The following is a 16,025-nucleotide window of genomic DNA, read 5'->3' as shown; positions in this document are numbered from 1 at the left end:
GCCTAAAAGTGACCTTCTGAAGAGCAATTACTGTTTTCCCTAAAAGTTCTATACCACCAGTAACATTGCCTAAAACTTCTAGGCCACTGTTTTCCCTAAAACATTAGGCCATCAGGAACACTCAGGACACCCACATGTCCATGAACCTGGAGTTGGTCTCACACAAGGGCACAGGCCAAAAACAATCACAGGAGTTCTTAATCTGATAGGGATGTGACACAAACGATCATGTAGATAAGCTTATTATTACTAATGGCATTACAATCAACAATATTATTCCATCCTCACGACAATGCTGAGCTCAGGTTCAGAAGGATTGAGTGACTTTCCAAAAATTCTACATCTACTGAGTGGCAAGGTTGAGGCGCAGACTCAAATCTAACTCTGAATATTTGGCTCTTTCTATAAGACTGTGGCACAGCACCCTAAGGATAATTTTATCTACAAAAGGATAAAATTAACTTTGTTTATCTTCACCTTCGTGAATCTTTCTCATTCTTTAAGACTTGGCTCACGTCCTACCTCCTTCAATAAGTCTACTTAATTATACTCAATCCATCTTCTCTCTATCCTCTGACGTCTATAAAACATATTCCTTGCCTGGATTGGCAATCATCTTGTCACAGGGATATTGTCACTTCCACAACCAGGTATTACATTTCTTTATAGTTTCTAAAATGCCTAGCACGTAAAGACATAGTAAAAACTCAAAAATGCTTTACTAACTGGCTCATTGATTCGTTGCCAGTTTTATCCAAAATCATTTTAAATGTCTCCTCCCACCTTCAGCCCTTTTTTTTTTTTAGTAGAGACAGCCTGGATTTTTTTTTTGTTTTACCATTTTGGCATTCTAATTTACCGGTTGGTTTTGCAAGATTCTACCTTGTTTGCACGTGTAGACTTAACCCACGGGTAATATTCAAAAAGTTTGAAACTATTACTTTGAGATACTAACCAATCAGAATGAAGGAGGGTACTAGAGGCCATTTATGGTGTCAAGTTGATAGTTTGTAGGTGAGGCCAAGGAATTTAAGAAGATGGCCAGGATGGCCAGAATGACTAGGAGGTACTGCCAGTCTAAGGGGGTGTAAGGCAAGTCTTCTCTACTAAATACTTCTAATGAAAGCATTTCAATAGTTTAACAACTGATATGACTGGACTGGTGAAAATTATTCGTTTTCAACCTTGGCCTGGTTCCATAATCTTCAAATGCAGCAACTGCCAATAGGAAAAATTAAACAGCTACCAGGCACAGTCTGAAGCAGACTAAATCCCCACTCTTTTGTATGTAGGTTTTTTAAAAACAAATAGGATTCCCATCTCTTCTCCCAGCCTTGTGTAGCTAGGACTTACATATAATTTAGAATTAATTGAACAAAAAACTAGCAGGATTTTGTTTCTAAACTGCACCTTGGAGTAATTTACTTGAGGACTACCTAATGGCACTTGGCTTTTGAATATTAATATTTATCATTTCCTATGCTTTCATTAATCATGCAAACAGTATTATGAATAGTGTTTATTTGTACTATACCTTATTTCAAGAAAAATACTTAAGAAAATTCAAAAAAGATATAATGCAACAAGGTAGAATATATTTGTTATAAGTGAGATTAATCGAATAAAGTTAAATAAGAAAAGATAGAATTAGGAATGATATTAGTATACAAAGCACTTGCTATAAAGTCTGATAAATTTGCAAAAAGTGAATTATGTGTATGGCATGAATCTTTCTAGCAGATAAAATGCAGAGGGAAGCATCTGTTATAAAATACTCAGAATCTGCTAGATAAAAACAAACAAACCAATTGCTCAAAGAAACCCACTGATTCATTCTCCTGAGACTGCTATCAAAAATGACGCTGTTTGCTTAAAATGGAATTCTACACAACTATTTTCTTTAATAGAAAATTTGATGTAAAAAGCTAATAAACAAAGTGCCTTACTTTTGTGGGTTTTCTACTTAAGTTGAACTTAGCTTATTCAAGCCTCTCTTCTCCCAAAAAGTTCCACAAATGATCCAAACTCTTCTCACTAAATACCAGTTTTGCAATATTTAATACTAGGCTAAGCAGTCTGAGTAAAATGACCACATTAGAATTATTTGTTAAATTGTTAAAATCTGAGTAAAATAGACATGAATTTATATAACATGAATTTATATAACATGTCTTGGATACCCTAAAAGAAAACAATAGTCAAAATGGCAAGGACAAAAAGTCAGGAAACAACAGGTGCTGGAGAGGATGTGGAGAAATAGGAACACTTTTACACTGTTGGTGGGACTGTAAACTAGTTCAACCATTGTGGAAGACAGTGTGGTGATTCCTCAGGGATCTAGAACTAGAAATACCATTTGACCCAGCCATCCCATTACTGGGTATATACACAAAGGACTATAAATCATGCTGCTATAAAGACACATGCACACGTATGTTTATTGTGGCACTATTCACAATAGCAAAGACTTGGAACCAACCCAAATGTCCAACAACGATAGGCTGGATTAAGAAAATGTGGCACATATACACCATGGAATACTATGCAGCCATAAAAAATGATGAGTTCATGTCCTTTGTAGGGACATGGATGAAACTGGAAAACATCATTCTCAGTAAACTATCACAAGGACAAAAAACCAAACACCGCATGTTCTCACTCATAGGTGGGAATTGAACAATGAGAACTCATGGACACAGGAAGGGGAACATCACACTCCGGGGACTGTTGTGGGGTGGGGGGAGGGGGGAGGGACAGCATTAGGAGATATACCTAATGCTAAATGACGAGTTAATGGGTGCAGCAAAACAACATGGCACAGGGATACATATGTAACAAACCTGCACATTGTACACATGTACCCTAAAACCTAAAGTATAATAATAAAAAACAAAAAATAAGAGAAAAAAAAATGGCAAGGACAAGCTCAGACCTTGTAAACATACTGCAGCCTTGACAACCTGACACCTAGAATCCTATTTTGAACAATTATTATACTAATAGGCCCATTTGATTTGAAATTCAATTTATGTAGCTCTTAATTCCAAGCAACTCCACTATGGGAGAGCCTTTTATACTATACATTTGGGATATGTTCCTTTGTGTTTCCATAAGAGAAGAGATGCATTTTAGAACATTTTATGATAAATTGATGTAATTGGCTTTAGTGATTCAGAGACAGCACTCATTTCTGAGGCATTTATGAAAAATGCATATTAAAAAGCAGAATTGCTCTCTCCATGTCCCCAGAGGCTTCTCAGGGGAAATTGGAAGGTGCGATTTCTTTCAGCCATCCAATCATGTTCTCTTTTCTCATTCAATATGTTAAGCCAGGGAAACACAAAGAGTGATAATGGGGACAAGGTTGGAAAAGACATGGGCTTACGGCATCACCATCACCACAGCCCCTGAGAGGTCAGTGCACAGCAACCAAAGGCCAGTGACTGGTATTGCAATGCCTGGAAGACATGCAGTTAATGTGAGGTCATGGTGCTGGGAATGAGAGCAAAATGTGCATTATTTTAATCTTTTTGCTATCGACCTACCATGTCATCGAAGCCTATGTGGCTCAGTGGATTTTGTATGGTAACTTTCACAATACATAATAAGGTTGAATTAGGTAGAGTTTCAACTTTTCCTAAAATTCAGAATACATAATTAGTATTATGTCATTTATTTTAAAAGTAAAATGCACTGTTCTGAAAATGCAGAAGACTTGAGGAACTATACGAAATAATTTAGTTTAATGAACTCAGTTAACTTATCTAAGTCACTAATCTTATTTCTTTTAATAAACCCACGAACAAAACTCCCCTGGCTTATTAATCCTGAAATCAGATGTCAACTCCAATGGTAAAAGAACTTAATATATTTAAAATGTTGAACACTTTTACAACCCTTTCTTATTAACAAAATCTTATTTAAACCCATCTGATGAGAAAATTTTTTTTTAGCATTGAGAATTTTTCCCTGAACACTGGTGTCCTTAATGAGCACAGAATAGACCCTTAATAAGTCTAAGTTGGGAAAGAAGGAAGGAAGGAAGGAAGGAAGGAAGGAAGGAAGGAAGGAAGGAAGGAAGGAAGGAAGCGAGGGAGGGAGGGAGGGAGGGAGAGAGAAAGGAAGGAAGGAAGGAAGGGTCTCACATATAAAAAAATTCAAAGAAGTTAGTGATTTGTCAAGGTATATTGTGTTGGTGGAGTTCAAACCCCCAAGTCTTTAAATGTATCATTCTTTATGACTCAAAGCCGCTTTTGCTCTGCCTAGAAAATAAAATATTGGATTTTCTAAAAAATTATAGTATAATTATTTGTGATCTCCAAATAATTGTTCACTGCTAACATTTTATTTTTATTCTCATTGTAATAAAATCTTAACTCTAGCTGCAAACATATCCCAAAATTAGATCAACATTGTCAAATGTTATTAGTAGCTTTAAGGCATGACTTTGGTGTTTAACTTTTTATGCTGATTTTTTATTTGGTTCCAAGACTTTGGGCAGAAATTTCTCATTTGTAACTCATACTAGCAGAATGTGATTCCTTATTTGTTTCTTGTTGCCAATTCTACCATGCTACTCACTTTAGCATCTAAGCAAATAGCTGAATTTTTCATTCAAACCTCTCAGAGACATCACACTAAAAATTTAAAATTCATAAGGGTGTAAGATAATGTGGTTTCCTCAGGCTTGAAAAAGAATAATAAATGTGTGTGATTATATGATTAGCTCTCACACTGTTGTTGATTGCACAATCACACTGCTATGGATTGACTTGTCTCCCTGCCAGATTCATATGTTGAAATCCTAACCCTTAACGTGATGGTACTTGGGAAATCGGCCTTTCGGAGGTAACTAGTGTTAGATGAGGTCGTGAGGGCAGGGTTCTCAAGATAGGATTAATGGCTTTATAAGAAGAGAGAGAGATAGAGAGGTCACTCTGCCACATGAGGACACAGAGAGAAGGCAGCCATCTGTGAGCCAGGAAGACAGCCCACATCGGGAATCGAATCTGCTGGCACCTTGATCTTGGACATCTCAGCCTCCGGAACTGTGAGAAAATAAATTTCTGTTGTTTAAGCCACTCAGTCTGTGGTATTTTGTTATAGCAACTCAAGCGGACTAATATAAAAATTTGACCTTAAACTCTGAAATTGTATTTAATCTGTGATTAATGAGATAATTGAGACTGTGTTTTGGGGCTTTTAACATTTAGCAAATGCTTTCTGATCATTTTCATTATTAACCCTTACCATTGCCCCACGTGACATGTCAATAATCTTAACTTACTTATTAAAATAGCTCTTCCTGCATCAAATTTCTTCATGGAAAGGAAGAAAAAGCCAGGCTAATTGTTGAGTCAGCCACAGAGACCAACATCAACTTAAGATTCATGGCTTGTTTCTTCAGGCCCACCCAAACTTATCTTCTATGAGTCATAGATTTCTAGAAAGGGTATTAAATTCAAAGAAATCAGGCTGGTGCAGTGGCTTAGGCCTGTAATCCCAGCACTTTGGGAGGCCAAAGTGGGCAAATCACCTGAAACCAGGAATTCAAGACCAGTCTGGCCAACATGGTGAAACCCCGTCTCTACTAACAGTACAGAAATTAGTCGGGCATGGTGGTGGGCACCTGTAGTCCCAGCTACTCCACAAGAATCGCTTGAACCCGGGAAGTGGAGGCTGCAGTGAGCCAAGATTGCCCCACTGCACTCCAGCCTGGGTAATGGAGTGAAACTGTGTCTCAAAAAAAAAAAGAAATGCTAAAAAATTAGTGATATAAACTAAATTGTCCCCACTTGACCTTATACATTTTTCTATCAAAGTCCCTGTAACACTCATTGTGTTATATTTTTACATATAAAATTTCCCCTCTTCAACCAAAGACCATGTCTTATTTCTTGTTGTTTTTTTTCTTTTCCTAGCACCTAGCATGGAGCCTGGAACAAAATGGGACCTTCACAATTATTTGGTGAATAAATAAAGTATTAAATGAGACTGAACTAACATATAAATGCTACACGATAAAGTGATTAGGAGTGTGGGCTTTGAAGTCTGGCAACATATATTTTCAGTCAAATGCTGTAACACTGAGCTATACCCCCTCTACCAACATATATTTGAATCCTGGATATGTCACTTCCCAGATGGGTAACCTCAACCTCACTAAAATTTCTTTTCTTGATGTGCAAAACCAGGCTACTAATAGCCGGGCTACTCACTCAAGCAAGGATAAAACAAGATAATGCACATAAAGGCCATAACATAGTCTCTGGCGTGAAAGATGTAACCACGATGAGTTGTGCCATCTCTGTAACTATCTATGATGCTTTGGGACATTTTAATCTTTCTTTGCCCTAGTTCCTAGTGGGTAAAAAAGAGGATCATGAGGCTTACCTCAGAGGATTGTTAAGAGAATCCAGTCAGAGAATATAATGGATTTAAAAATATAATACAAATGAAAGGCAAGATTATTATTATTTCACTGTCCAGAAAAAATTATCTCTTTGGAAATCAGTCGTGATAATGTAACTGCCCAAGGGGTTCACCTTGCCCACTGCCTAGACAGAGCCAATTCATCAAGACAGGGGAGTGGCAATGGAGAAAGAGTAATTCACACAGAGCTGGCTGTGAGGGAGACCAGAATTTTATTATTACTCAAATCAGTCTCCCCTAGCATTCAGGGACAGAGTTTTTAAGGATAACCTGGTGAGTAGAGGGTAGCCAGTGAGCCAGGAGTGCTGACTGGTCAGGGCTGAAATCATAGGGAGTCAAAGTTGTCTTCCTGGGTCAGTTCCTGGATGGGGGCCACAAGATCAGATGAGCCAGTTTATTGATCTGGCTGATTGATCTGCCAGCTGATCCATCAAGTGAAGGGTCTGCAAAAGATCTCAAGCACTGATCTTAGGAGCAGTTTAGGGAGGGTCAGAATCTTGTAGCCTCCAGTGCATGACACCTCAACCATAATTTCTAATCTTGTGGCTAATGTTAGTCTAGTCCCCAGGCAGCAAGGAGATCTGCTTTGGGAAAGGCTGTCTTTGTTTAAACTATAAACTACAAACTAAGTTTCTCCCAAAGTTAGTTCAGCCTATGCCCAGGAATGAACAAGGACAGCTTGGAGGTTAGAAGCAAGATGGAGTCAGTAAAGTCTTACACTGTCTCAGTCATAATTTTGCAAAGGCGGTTTCAATAACATAGAATGAGCATGAGACTAGGATTTGAGAACCAGGTTCTAATCTTGGTTCTACCCTTAAATTCCGTGGGCCTCAGTCATCTTTTCTATAAAATACAGTTGATAGCCTAGATAATTTCTAAAACCTATTCTAGCTCTAAAATTGTATAAGCCTAAATCAGTGTCATTTAGATAAATCTGCATTTTTATGGCTTGCCTAATATATGGCTATGACACATTACCATAAGTCCTCAAGAGAAATGAATAACAAACAGACATTTTAGAGATAGACAAATTGAAATGCTATGTGACCTGCCATCCTCCATCAAGCCAAGGTAGGGGAAGGGGACACAGGTTCAGAAAAAGAAATGCTTACACCCCATTCAGGAAAATGCTTTTCCACTGTGTTTCAACTGACTCTACATTTTTAAAGTCTCCTATTTAAACATATTGCTGTATATGTATAAGAATACAATGGACCCATTAAAATGATATGGTAGAAAATGTTTAGTGAGGTCCAAACATATTGGTGAAAAATTAGGGTACAAGATGAACATAATATATCCAGTAAGTACTCTCTCTCTCTCTCTCTAATAATTGATAATATTGACATTTTCTGAGGATGAAAAGACGTGAAGAATCATAGGATAGGGGATAAATAGGGAATTGAAAGGAAATTAAAAGCTCCAGGGAATTCGACCCAACAATCCCATTACTGGGTACATACCCAAAGGATTATAAACCTACTCTACAAACCCAAAGGATTATAAACCTACTATAAAGACACATGCACACGTATGTTTATTGCAGCACTGTTTACAATAGCAAAGACTTGGAACCAACCCAAATGCCCATCAATGATAGACTGGATAAAGAAAATATGGCACATATACACCATGGAATACTATGCAGCCATAAAAAGGGTGAGTTCATGTCCTTTGCAGGGACATGGATGAAGCTGGAAACCATGATTCTCAGCAAACTAACACAAGAACAGAAAACCAAACACAACATGTTCTCACTCATAAGTGGGAGTTGAACAATGAGAACACATGGACACAGGGAAGGGAACATCACACATCGGGGCCTGTCGGGGGGTGGGGGCTAAAGGAGGGAGAGCATTAGGAGAACTACCTAATGTAAATGACGGGTTGATGGGTGCAGCAAACCACCATGGTACGGTATACCTATGCAACAAACCCTGCACATTCTGCACATGTATCCCAGAACTTAAAGTATACTAAAAAAAAAAAAAAAAAAAAAAAAGCTCCAAGAATCAGGTTAAAGGACAGCAAACCACCATGGTACGGTATACCTATGCAACAAACCCTGCACAATCTACACATATATCCCAAAAAAAAAAAAATAAAAAAAAAAAAAAAAAAAAAAAAAAAGCTCCAAGAATCAGGTTAAAGGATAAGTGTCTCTCCACATATGCAAGATTCCCAAATACTTCAGATTTGATGCCTTGTTTGGAATGTTAAATGTGTATGCCATTATTTGCTCACCATTTTTTTTGGAAAAAGTAAATGAGAAAACTTGTATAAAGTCTCTAGCTCAGGGTGTATCCACACAAAGTGTTGGAAAAATGTTAGTTCCCTTCTACTCCCTGTGTGCATCTATACTTAGTAAGGGCCAGAAAAATGTAATCCTGCATTTTTTTCTCCATAATCTAATCCCATTTCTCAAAATGGCCTCTCAAAGTTTTCTTCCTAAATAAATCTCTCTCTTATTTTACTTACAATGAGTGCCCTCCTGTTTTTACAGGTTGGGAAACGATAGTTTACCCTTTCATTGCTATCTTCCTTCATTTTAGTTTAACTCTACACATGACTGGGTGTATTTAGTGAGAAAAATTGTATAAAAGGCAATGAAAGCAAAGCACTACTTTTCAGCTGTACCTACAGTAAAATTGCTGAATATATTGATTTTGTAACTATTTTTTTATCAGTATTTTTTATGTCATTAACTTTTTCTGAGTCCACTATAATCACTTTTCATTGCTAAACTTTCTCCATTTCTGGAAACTTTCCTCAGCCTGGTCCATCCACACATTTATTTCTACCTTTTTTCTTTTTTTAACTGATCTCATATAAACATAAAAATGAAAGGAATGTTTCAGAGATAGAGTGAATTAAACTGAAATGACTTAATAAATGAGTTACAACATACCCTTGTATATAAAATATATCAGAAGTCTTTGATTAATTTTATTGTCTTAATTATTTTATTTAACCAGGGTATTGTGTTTCTATTTCTCCCGCAGCGAACTACCATTCTTTCTGCCAAGGTATAGCCAATCACTTCTGATGACCATGGGACCACATCTTCCATTTCATTTTCCAACACTAGCTTGTATGGGCATACTAACAGGATGTGTAACAGCTAAATCAAATGCAATTGCAATTTGCATGTTCCCTCAAATAGTAAGATTTTGTTTTTGTAACATCTAGTCCTCTAAAAGGACTTATGTGTCAAACCATAAGCAAGAAATTCGCTTAAAAGAGATAATCACACACGCTGTTTTAGATTAGAGAAGTGCAGAGGGATGCGGGGAGGGAAAGCAAAGATTTGAGAGATTCATTTACTGTTATGAAAACCTTCCATTTCCCTACAGTACTTGCAAGTCTAAAATAGTATGCTAAGCTTTATTCTCGGTTAAAGAAAAATAAATTGAGATAATTATAAGGAAGTGGTTCTGAAGTTTTAGAGTGCTTAAGAATTGCCTTGAAAACTTGTTCAACCTCGGGATTTTCAAATCCTACCTCAAGATATGCTTTGAGTAGACCTGCAAGAAAGCCAGATTTCTGACATTTTTAACATCCTAAGTGATTCTGCTGCAGAAGTTTCATGTACTGCAATTTGTTTAATTGTCCAGAAACATGCCTGATAAGTTAGCAAAATAAGTAAAAATTATAAAACCCAAAGTTGGTGGAACCATGAAGAAACAGAGACATTACTAACTGCACTGTTAGTGTCTATATATAATCCATATATATAATATATAATATATAAAATCCATAGATTTGCTATCAATTAGAAAATAATGCAAAGCAAAAGCTTTTAAAACAACCAGAGCCTTTTGACTGGTGTTTCTATTTGAATAATCATATGCCAAGGAAGTAGCCTAGAATCTTTATTTTAATTTAATATTTAAAGACAGTGAGGTATTATTTATAATACAAAAATATTAAGCAAGAAAAATTACCAACAATAAGACAGTTTATCTATTTAACAAATGTTTATTTAGCACTTATTATGAGACATATAGTACTAAGCCCTTCATAAATATTGCCATTTAATCCTCATTTTAAGAAAACCTTGTGACGGCTAAGCAAATAAGATTTGTTAACAAGACTATACACTATGCAGATTTTTAAATCACACATGAGGGTCATGATGACTCAGGGAGATAAATGAAATAATATAAGGTGAAAATAGGAAAAATAGAATACAGTAATAACCTAATTATAACTTTTTAATAGAGATATAGGAATTATCAAAGATTATCAAAGAGATTAGTGACACAAAATATTATTTATTTTAGATTCTTAAATTAAATTTACTTTTTTAGGAATACACAATTCTGGATATTTTCAGGCTAAGACAAGTAGTGAAGTAATGTCTATATGTTAACAATACAAGGATCAAAGGGTGGAAATTGTAAAAACAACCAACAGATTCAAAGAATTGGTGGTATTACATATAAAAAGAAAAAATCCTTTTATTTGGTTGTGATTAAGATTTGAAATTTTGAATAATTCTAATGGATTTTTTGAAACAAAATATTTTCTAAAAGATGTAGGTAAATTTTAGAATTTTAATGAAAGAAACACTAGTCTTCACTGTCTTTCCTTAGTTTCTTCTGTCAGTTTTGGCAAATCTTGGTCAAGTTTCTCTTGCCATCAGCAAGACCATCTATATTCTATCTCCTAGACTCCCTTATTTCAGTAATGAATCATTTTTTTCAGTTATTCCCATATAGTCTGTCAAAGAAAAGCTACAAGGACAGCAGTAAAGAGAATTTCTATTATGGCTTAGATCCAAAATTGCATTCTATGTGAATCAGTCATTCTTTGAAAATAATTTAAGTTCCTTTGAATTGGCACATTGTCAGAGATGGTTGACATTTTTGGTCACTTGTTTCAGCCTAAAATACACACATACACACACACACCCCACACACAAATTTGCACTAACATAAAAGTCCCTAAAAGGACAAGTTATTTCCAGTTTATTGACATTTAACCACTTGGAATGAAACTGGCACATCCATTTCAAAATAATTAATTTTTGCTGAAAACACGCAGAGGTCTGTTTTCCCAAAGCAGTCCTGTAAGCCATGTGTACCACTGTAAGGGCATACTTCACTGGACACCATCATTGCTTTCCCATATGGCAACAGGTGGCCATTAATATGAAATATTAAACTAACACTGAAATGAAATCCATGCATAATCAGCAATTTTGGAGAATGCAGAAGTGTTTGAAAATCTGAAAACTGCTCATTTCTCTAAATAAGCAAGCCTTCATGCCAAACTCCTCACCAAGAACAAATGAGCCACTGACATCAGCCTATAAAAAAGTGGTTTCCAAACCATTTGCTTTTGTAGACATGAATTTACTTGAAAAAGTGATGTGTGGAATTGGAATCCTTCTGGCTGTAAGCAGGGTAAGTGCTGTGATAGCCCACCATGACTATAGCGGTCCCAGTGGGGGCTCTAAAGGGCACATTTTATCAACTAATGTTACAAAGAAATCTTTGAGCACATTAGGCTTCTAAATGTGGTGGCAATGGAAATGAAGCAGAGAGCAATTCATACCCTCAACTCACCATGACCAAGAGGCTTTGACTAACTGTGGCTTCAGATCATGTGTCCACGTGTCTGGCATACTCATCCACCATAGTTGGAGTTCAAAATGGCTTGGGGCACAAGTCAAATTCAAGAGTTATCCCAAAGAACATAGATCTATGCCTTAGTTGATTCTTTTTTAATATTATTGTTACTGAAACATCAGACAAGAAGCATACTCTTATGGCCTGTGTCCTCCTGCTCTCCACACAGAAAGCCAGTCACTGAGACAATGAGGATTGCCAGGAAAGAAGGCTTTCATCAGGTGCTGCAGCCAAGGAGATAGGAGATCAGTCTCAAATTTGTCTCCCTGCAGAGTAAAATTGGGGGTTTATATGTGAGAGAAGGAATGTAACTACATGTGGGTAAACAGGAATTAGAGAGGGGTAAGGAAATCATGGGGGATGAGGGGTCTAGCTTCTTGTCTGGATGTGATGATCTGATGAGTTCCAGTTCCTTGATATTGTCTGGGAGACCTGAGGGTGGGTTTCCTGAGGAAGAAACTCAGACAAGACAAATGTAAGTTTCAATTTATATGTTTATTTTTAAAAGACTGTAAACATCAGTTCTATGGGACAATTGAGCTGATTTCATTATGCTCTTGTTTTTATCAATTGTCTATATAAGAAACAACTTTATAAGAAAAACTCTAGTTTTTGTAAAATTTCTAGCAAAGATTCTGAAAATTATATAGTTCAATATGAGTTATACAAAAACCCTCAAGGAGACTTCCTTTTGGTGCTCTTGAGGAACTGAAATGCTTATTCACATAAGATTATGAGATTAGGTAACCTACAATGATCTCCTAGAAACCTTGACTGCTAGAAAGTTTTTATATTTTCTAGCATAAGTATTGCCCTATGTCACTCTTCTTATCTATTTGCCCTTTTCTTAAAGATTTTAAGACTCTTCAAATGATTTTGGAGATAATTAAGATATGGGTAAAACATGTAGGTAACCAATACCTTGATGTTTACTTACATATACTGCTTCTATGAAACACAAATAGCTGTAGCAGAGAAAATTTAGATAATTTTATAGAGATTTGATGGAATGTACTTTTTAATTTTTTGGTTCCAAGTATTCAATGAGAGTGTATGTCTTAAGCATTTGTGAAAACCCTCAGTTTACCTTTCTGGTTCCCATTGTTAACTGGAAATACTCTACGTTTGCCATGACAATCATATAAGCAACTCCGCTCACATAAAGGAACTCTTCTTCTGATGACATTACCACATCAAAGGCACTGGTGGGTTGGACTGATCCCTCAGATTACCGTTTCATTGTGTGTGTCATTCACTGTGACAACCTAAGCTCATTTTGAGATTCATGCATTAGTATCTCCAAATGTGTTCCCACTTTCATATTTTTTGATAGTGGGTAATGGGAACACTAATGGCTAATTTCCAGTTTTATTCATCACTCAAGGAGCACAAACAGAATGTATTTTCAAAAAAAATTTGTCATCATTAATGATGTTTTTAAAATAAGTGCCACTAAAGGCAACTCTAAAATTGAAGTTTTAAAAGTATTCCAAGCAAAGTAAAATCATTGGATTAAGTGGTCACTCTCTCAAGCTGACCACTTTAAAATATGTCACGTTCATTTGGATATTGAACCCAAAGATGTTTCTTTAAGAAATCTCAATGTCTTAGAGGTACCTCCTATGAAGAACATAAATTCAGGAATCAGATGCCTAAATTTTTGATATTCCTAAATAGTTATGCGTGTGCATGTGTATGTGTGTGTGTGTTTGACCATGCATTGGCATGCCACACTTATACCACTACAGCAGACCACACATATATTTGACTTGTATGTCCAATAAAACACAAATTAAAACTTGAGAGAAACTTGTGAGATGTCTGCAGCACTTTAGGCTGGTTGGGACTATGAAGAAGAAATGTGGCAATTTTCTAAGCCTGTAAAGCAGTATATTCGGTGAACCCTAAAATGAAAAATATTTCACCCTTATGAAATGTCTTGTGAAGAACTGGGTTTACTAAAATTATGTTCTTCCATTTCACCACGTCCCTTTGAAGCAAAGGAGCCCAGTTGTCTCTTCTCACCAGGATGCTTGCTGCTCATTTATATTATGTTTGGATCGAGTTTTAGAACTTTGCCTAGATCACAAGATGCTAGAGCAACTTTCCTTTTTTTAATTTCCTTATTTCCCAACTAAATACTTACTTGTAAAAAAAAAACTATATATAAATATATATATATATATATATATATATATATATATATATATACAGAGATAATCTCTCACTGGAGCGTTTGTGAAAATTAGAGTCCTCAGTGATTTCAGATGTGACTGGGACCAGCTGCTGACAGGAACCCAGATAACAATGCATTTCAAACAGCTAATCCAGTGAGGCTTTCTAAAAATATTAATAATAAAATCCAAGTGATTTAATTTCTCTACATAAGTACAACGCAAGCTCACTGACTCCGTGCGTCACAGGGCTCTGGTTGCTAGGAAATCCATGAATAGAACTTAATATGCATTCAGCAACAGGCTGCAGGCACAATTTATCTCCATGGATGCTCCCTCAATTGCCTTTGAAATGACATTAAGATAACTTTGACGCATTCAAGACAAGCCAGTGAACACAAAGGAAATAGGCCATTTTTGGACAACCATCTGGACTTCCGGCAGAGCCCTTTGAAGTTCACACTCCTTGGGCTGTGCATATCTTAATACATATCTTCTGAAGATAGGGATTATGGAGCAATGGCCATATTATGAAAGGCAGATGAAAGACAAAATGTGATGCAAAAGTGTGAGCTTTGGAGGCAGATGCATCTAAGATCAAATTCCAAGTCAGCAATTTATTTGTGTGGATACATCAATCTTTCTGAAATTCAGTTTCCTCTTCTATAAAGTAAGAATAATATTACACACCTCACAGAATGACTATAAGCATTAAACATCATGTATCAAAAGCCCTGACGCACAAAACCTGCACAATTAGTGATATAACAATAATAGGAGTGGCTGAAGTAAAAGTAGTAGGATTCATAGAATCCTGGCAGCAGAAGAGTAGTTTTTGCTAGCAGTACTATTACCACTAGAATATCTATTATTCATACTACTGGAAATAACTATGTAAGAGAGGAATCCTTTAGCTGTAAAGCCTTGCACCTATTATCATAACCTAAAAATAAACTAAAAGAGATGTACTTCTGGTGCAACAGTTTATAAAGAGCCCCCCAAAGCAGTCAGTTTCACTAAATTTCACTGAATGTAGCCTTATTATCAGTATTGCCGTGGGGAAGAAAGGATGTGGATAACGGTGCCACCAACTGGTAGGACAGTTTGTTGGTGATGAAACTTTTTTTTTTTTTTGGCTTATACTGTGAAGCCTGAGTTCCCTAATCCACATTAGGAAGAATTTCTAGTTTTTATACCTGAGTCATCTGCATGACAGAAGTAACAAATACTTAAGATATATCCACTCCTTTCCTCTGCACTGGTAGGCATCTCTCTCTTCTTTCATGGACAGGTTCAGAAAACGTGTTAGAGGACTTCACTATTAATCTATCTTAAGGGACTGTACAAGGTCTAGTCAGGGTCACCTTCCATACAATGGGTAACTTCCACACAGCCAGCCAATGGGATGAGAGTTTAAACCATCCTCATGATTCTGAAGAGCTAACTTCTCCAAAGTGTTGCCAGTGCAACTTGAAACTCACGTATACATTTATTCGTACATTCTTGGGAAAGTTCTAGTCCTAACTTCATTTTGGTCCTGAGCCAGTGTAAGCCTTCCCAAACCCTAGATAAAGACTGACTTGATTTTAAATCATGGAAATAAACACTTAGTTTTCTCAAAGGATCACAGCAGATGATGCTGCAACACAATTGCCTTATATGCAGAATTCTAAGAATTTTCTCCAATTCTTGTTTCTCTACCTGGAAATTCCTTCTTATAGCTGCACTTGGCAGAGCAAAACATTAAAAATGTCTTAGGTGTGCAGTGCTCCGCATAAAAGAAACA

Source organism: Hylobates moloch, unplaced genomic scaffold (genome assembly GCF_009828535.3).
Source record: "Hylobates moloch isolate HMO894 unplaced genomic scaffold, HMol_V3 SCAFFOLD_1, whole genome shotgun sequence".
Taxonomy (NCBI): domain Eukaryota; kingdom Metazoa; phylum Chordata; class Mammalia; order Primates; family Hylobatidae; genus Hylobates; species Hylobates moloch.
The sequence above is the reverse complement of the archived record's forward strand: the minus strand, read 5'-3'. Positions refer to the sequence as shown.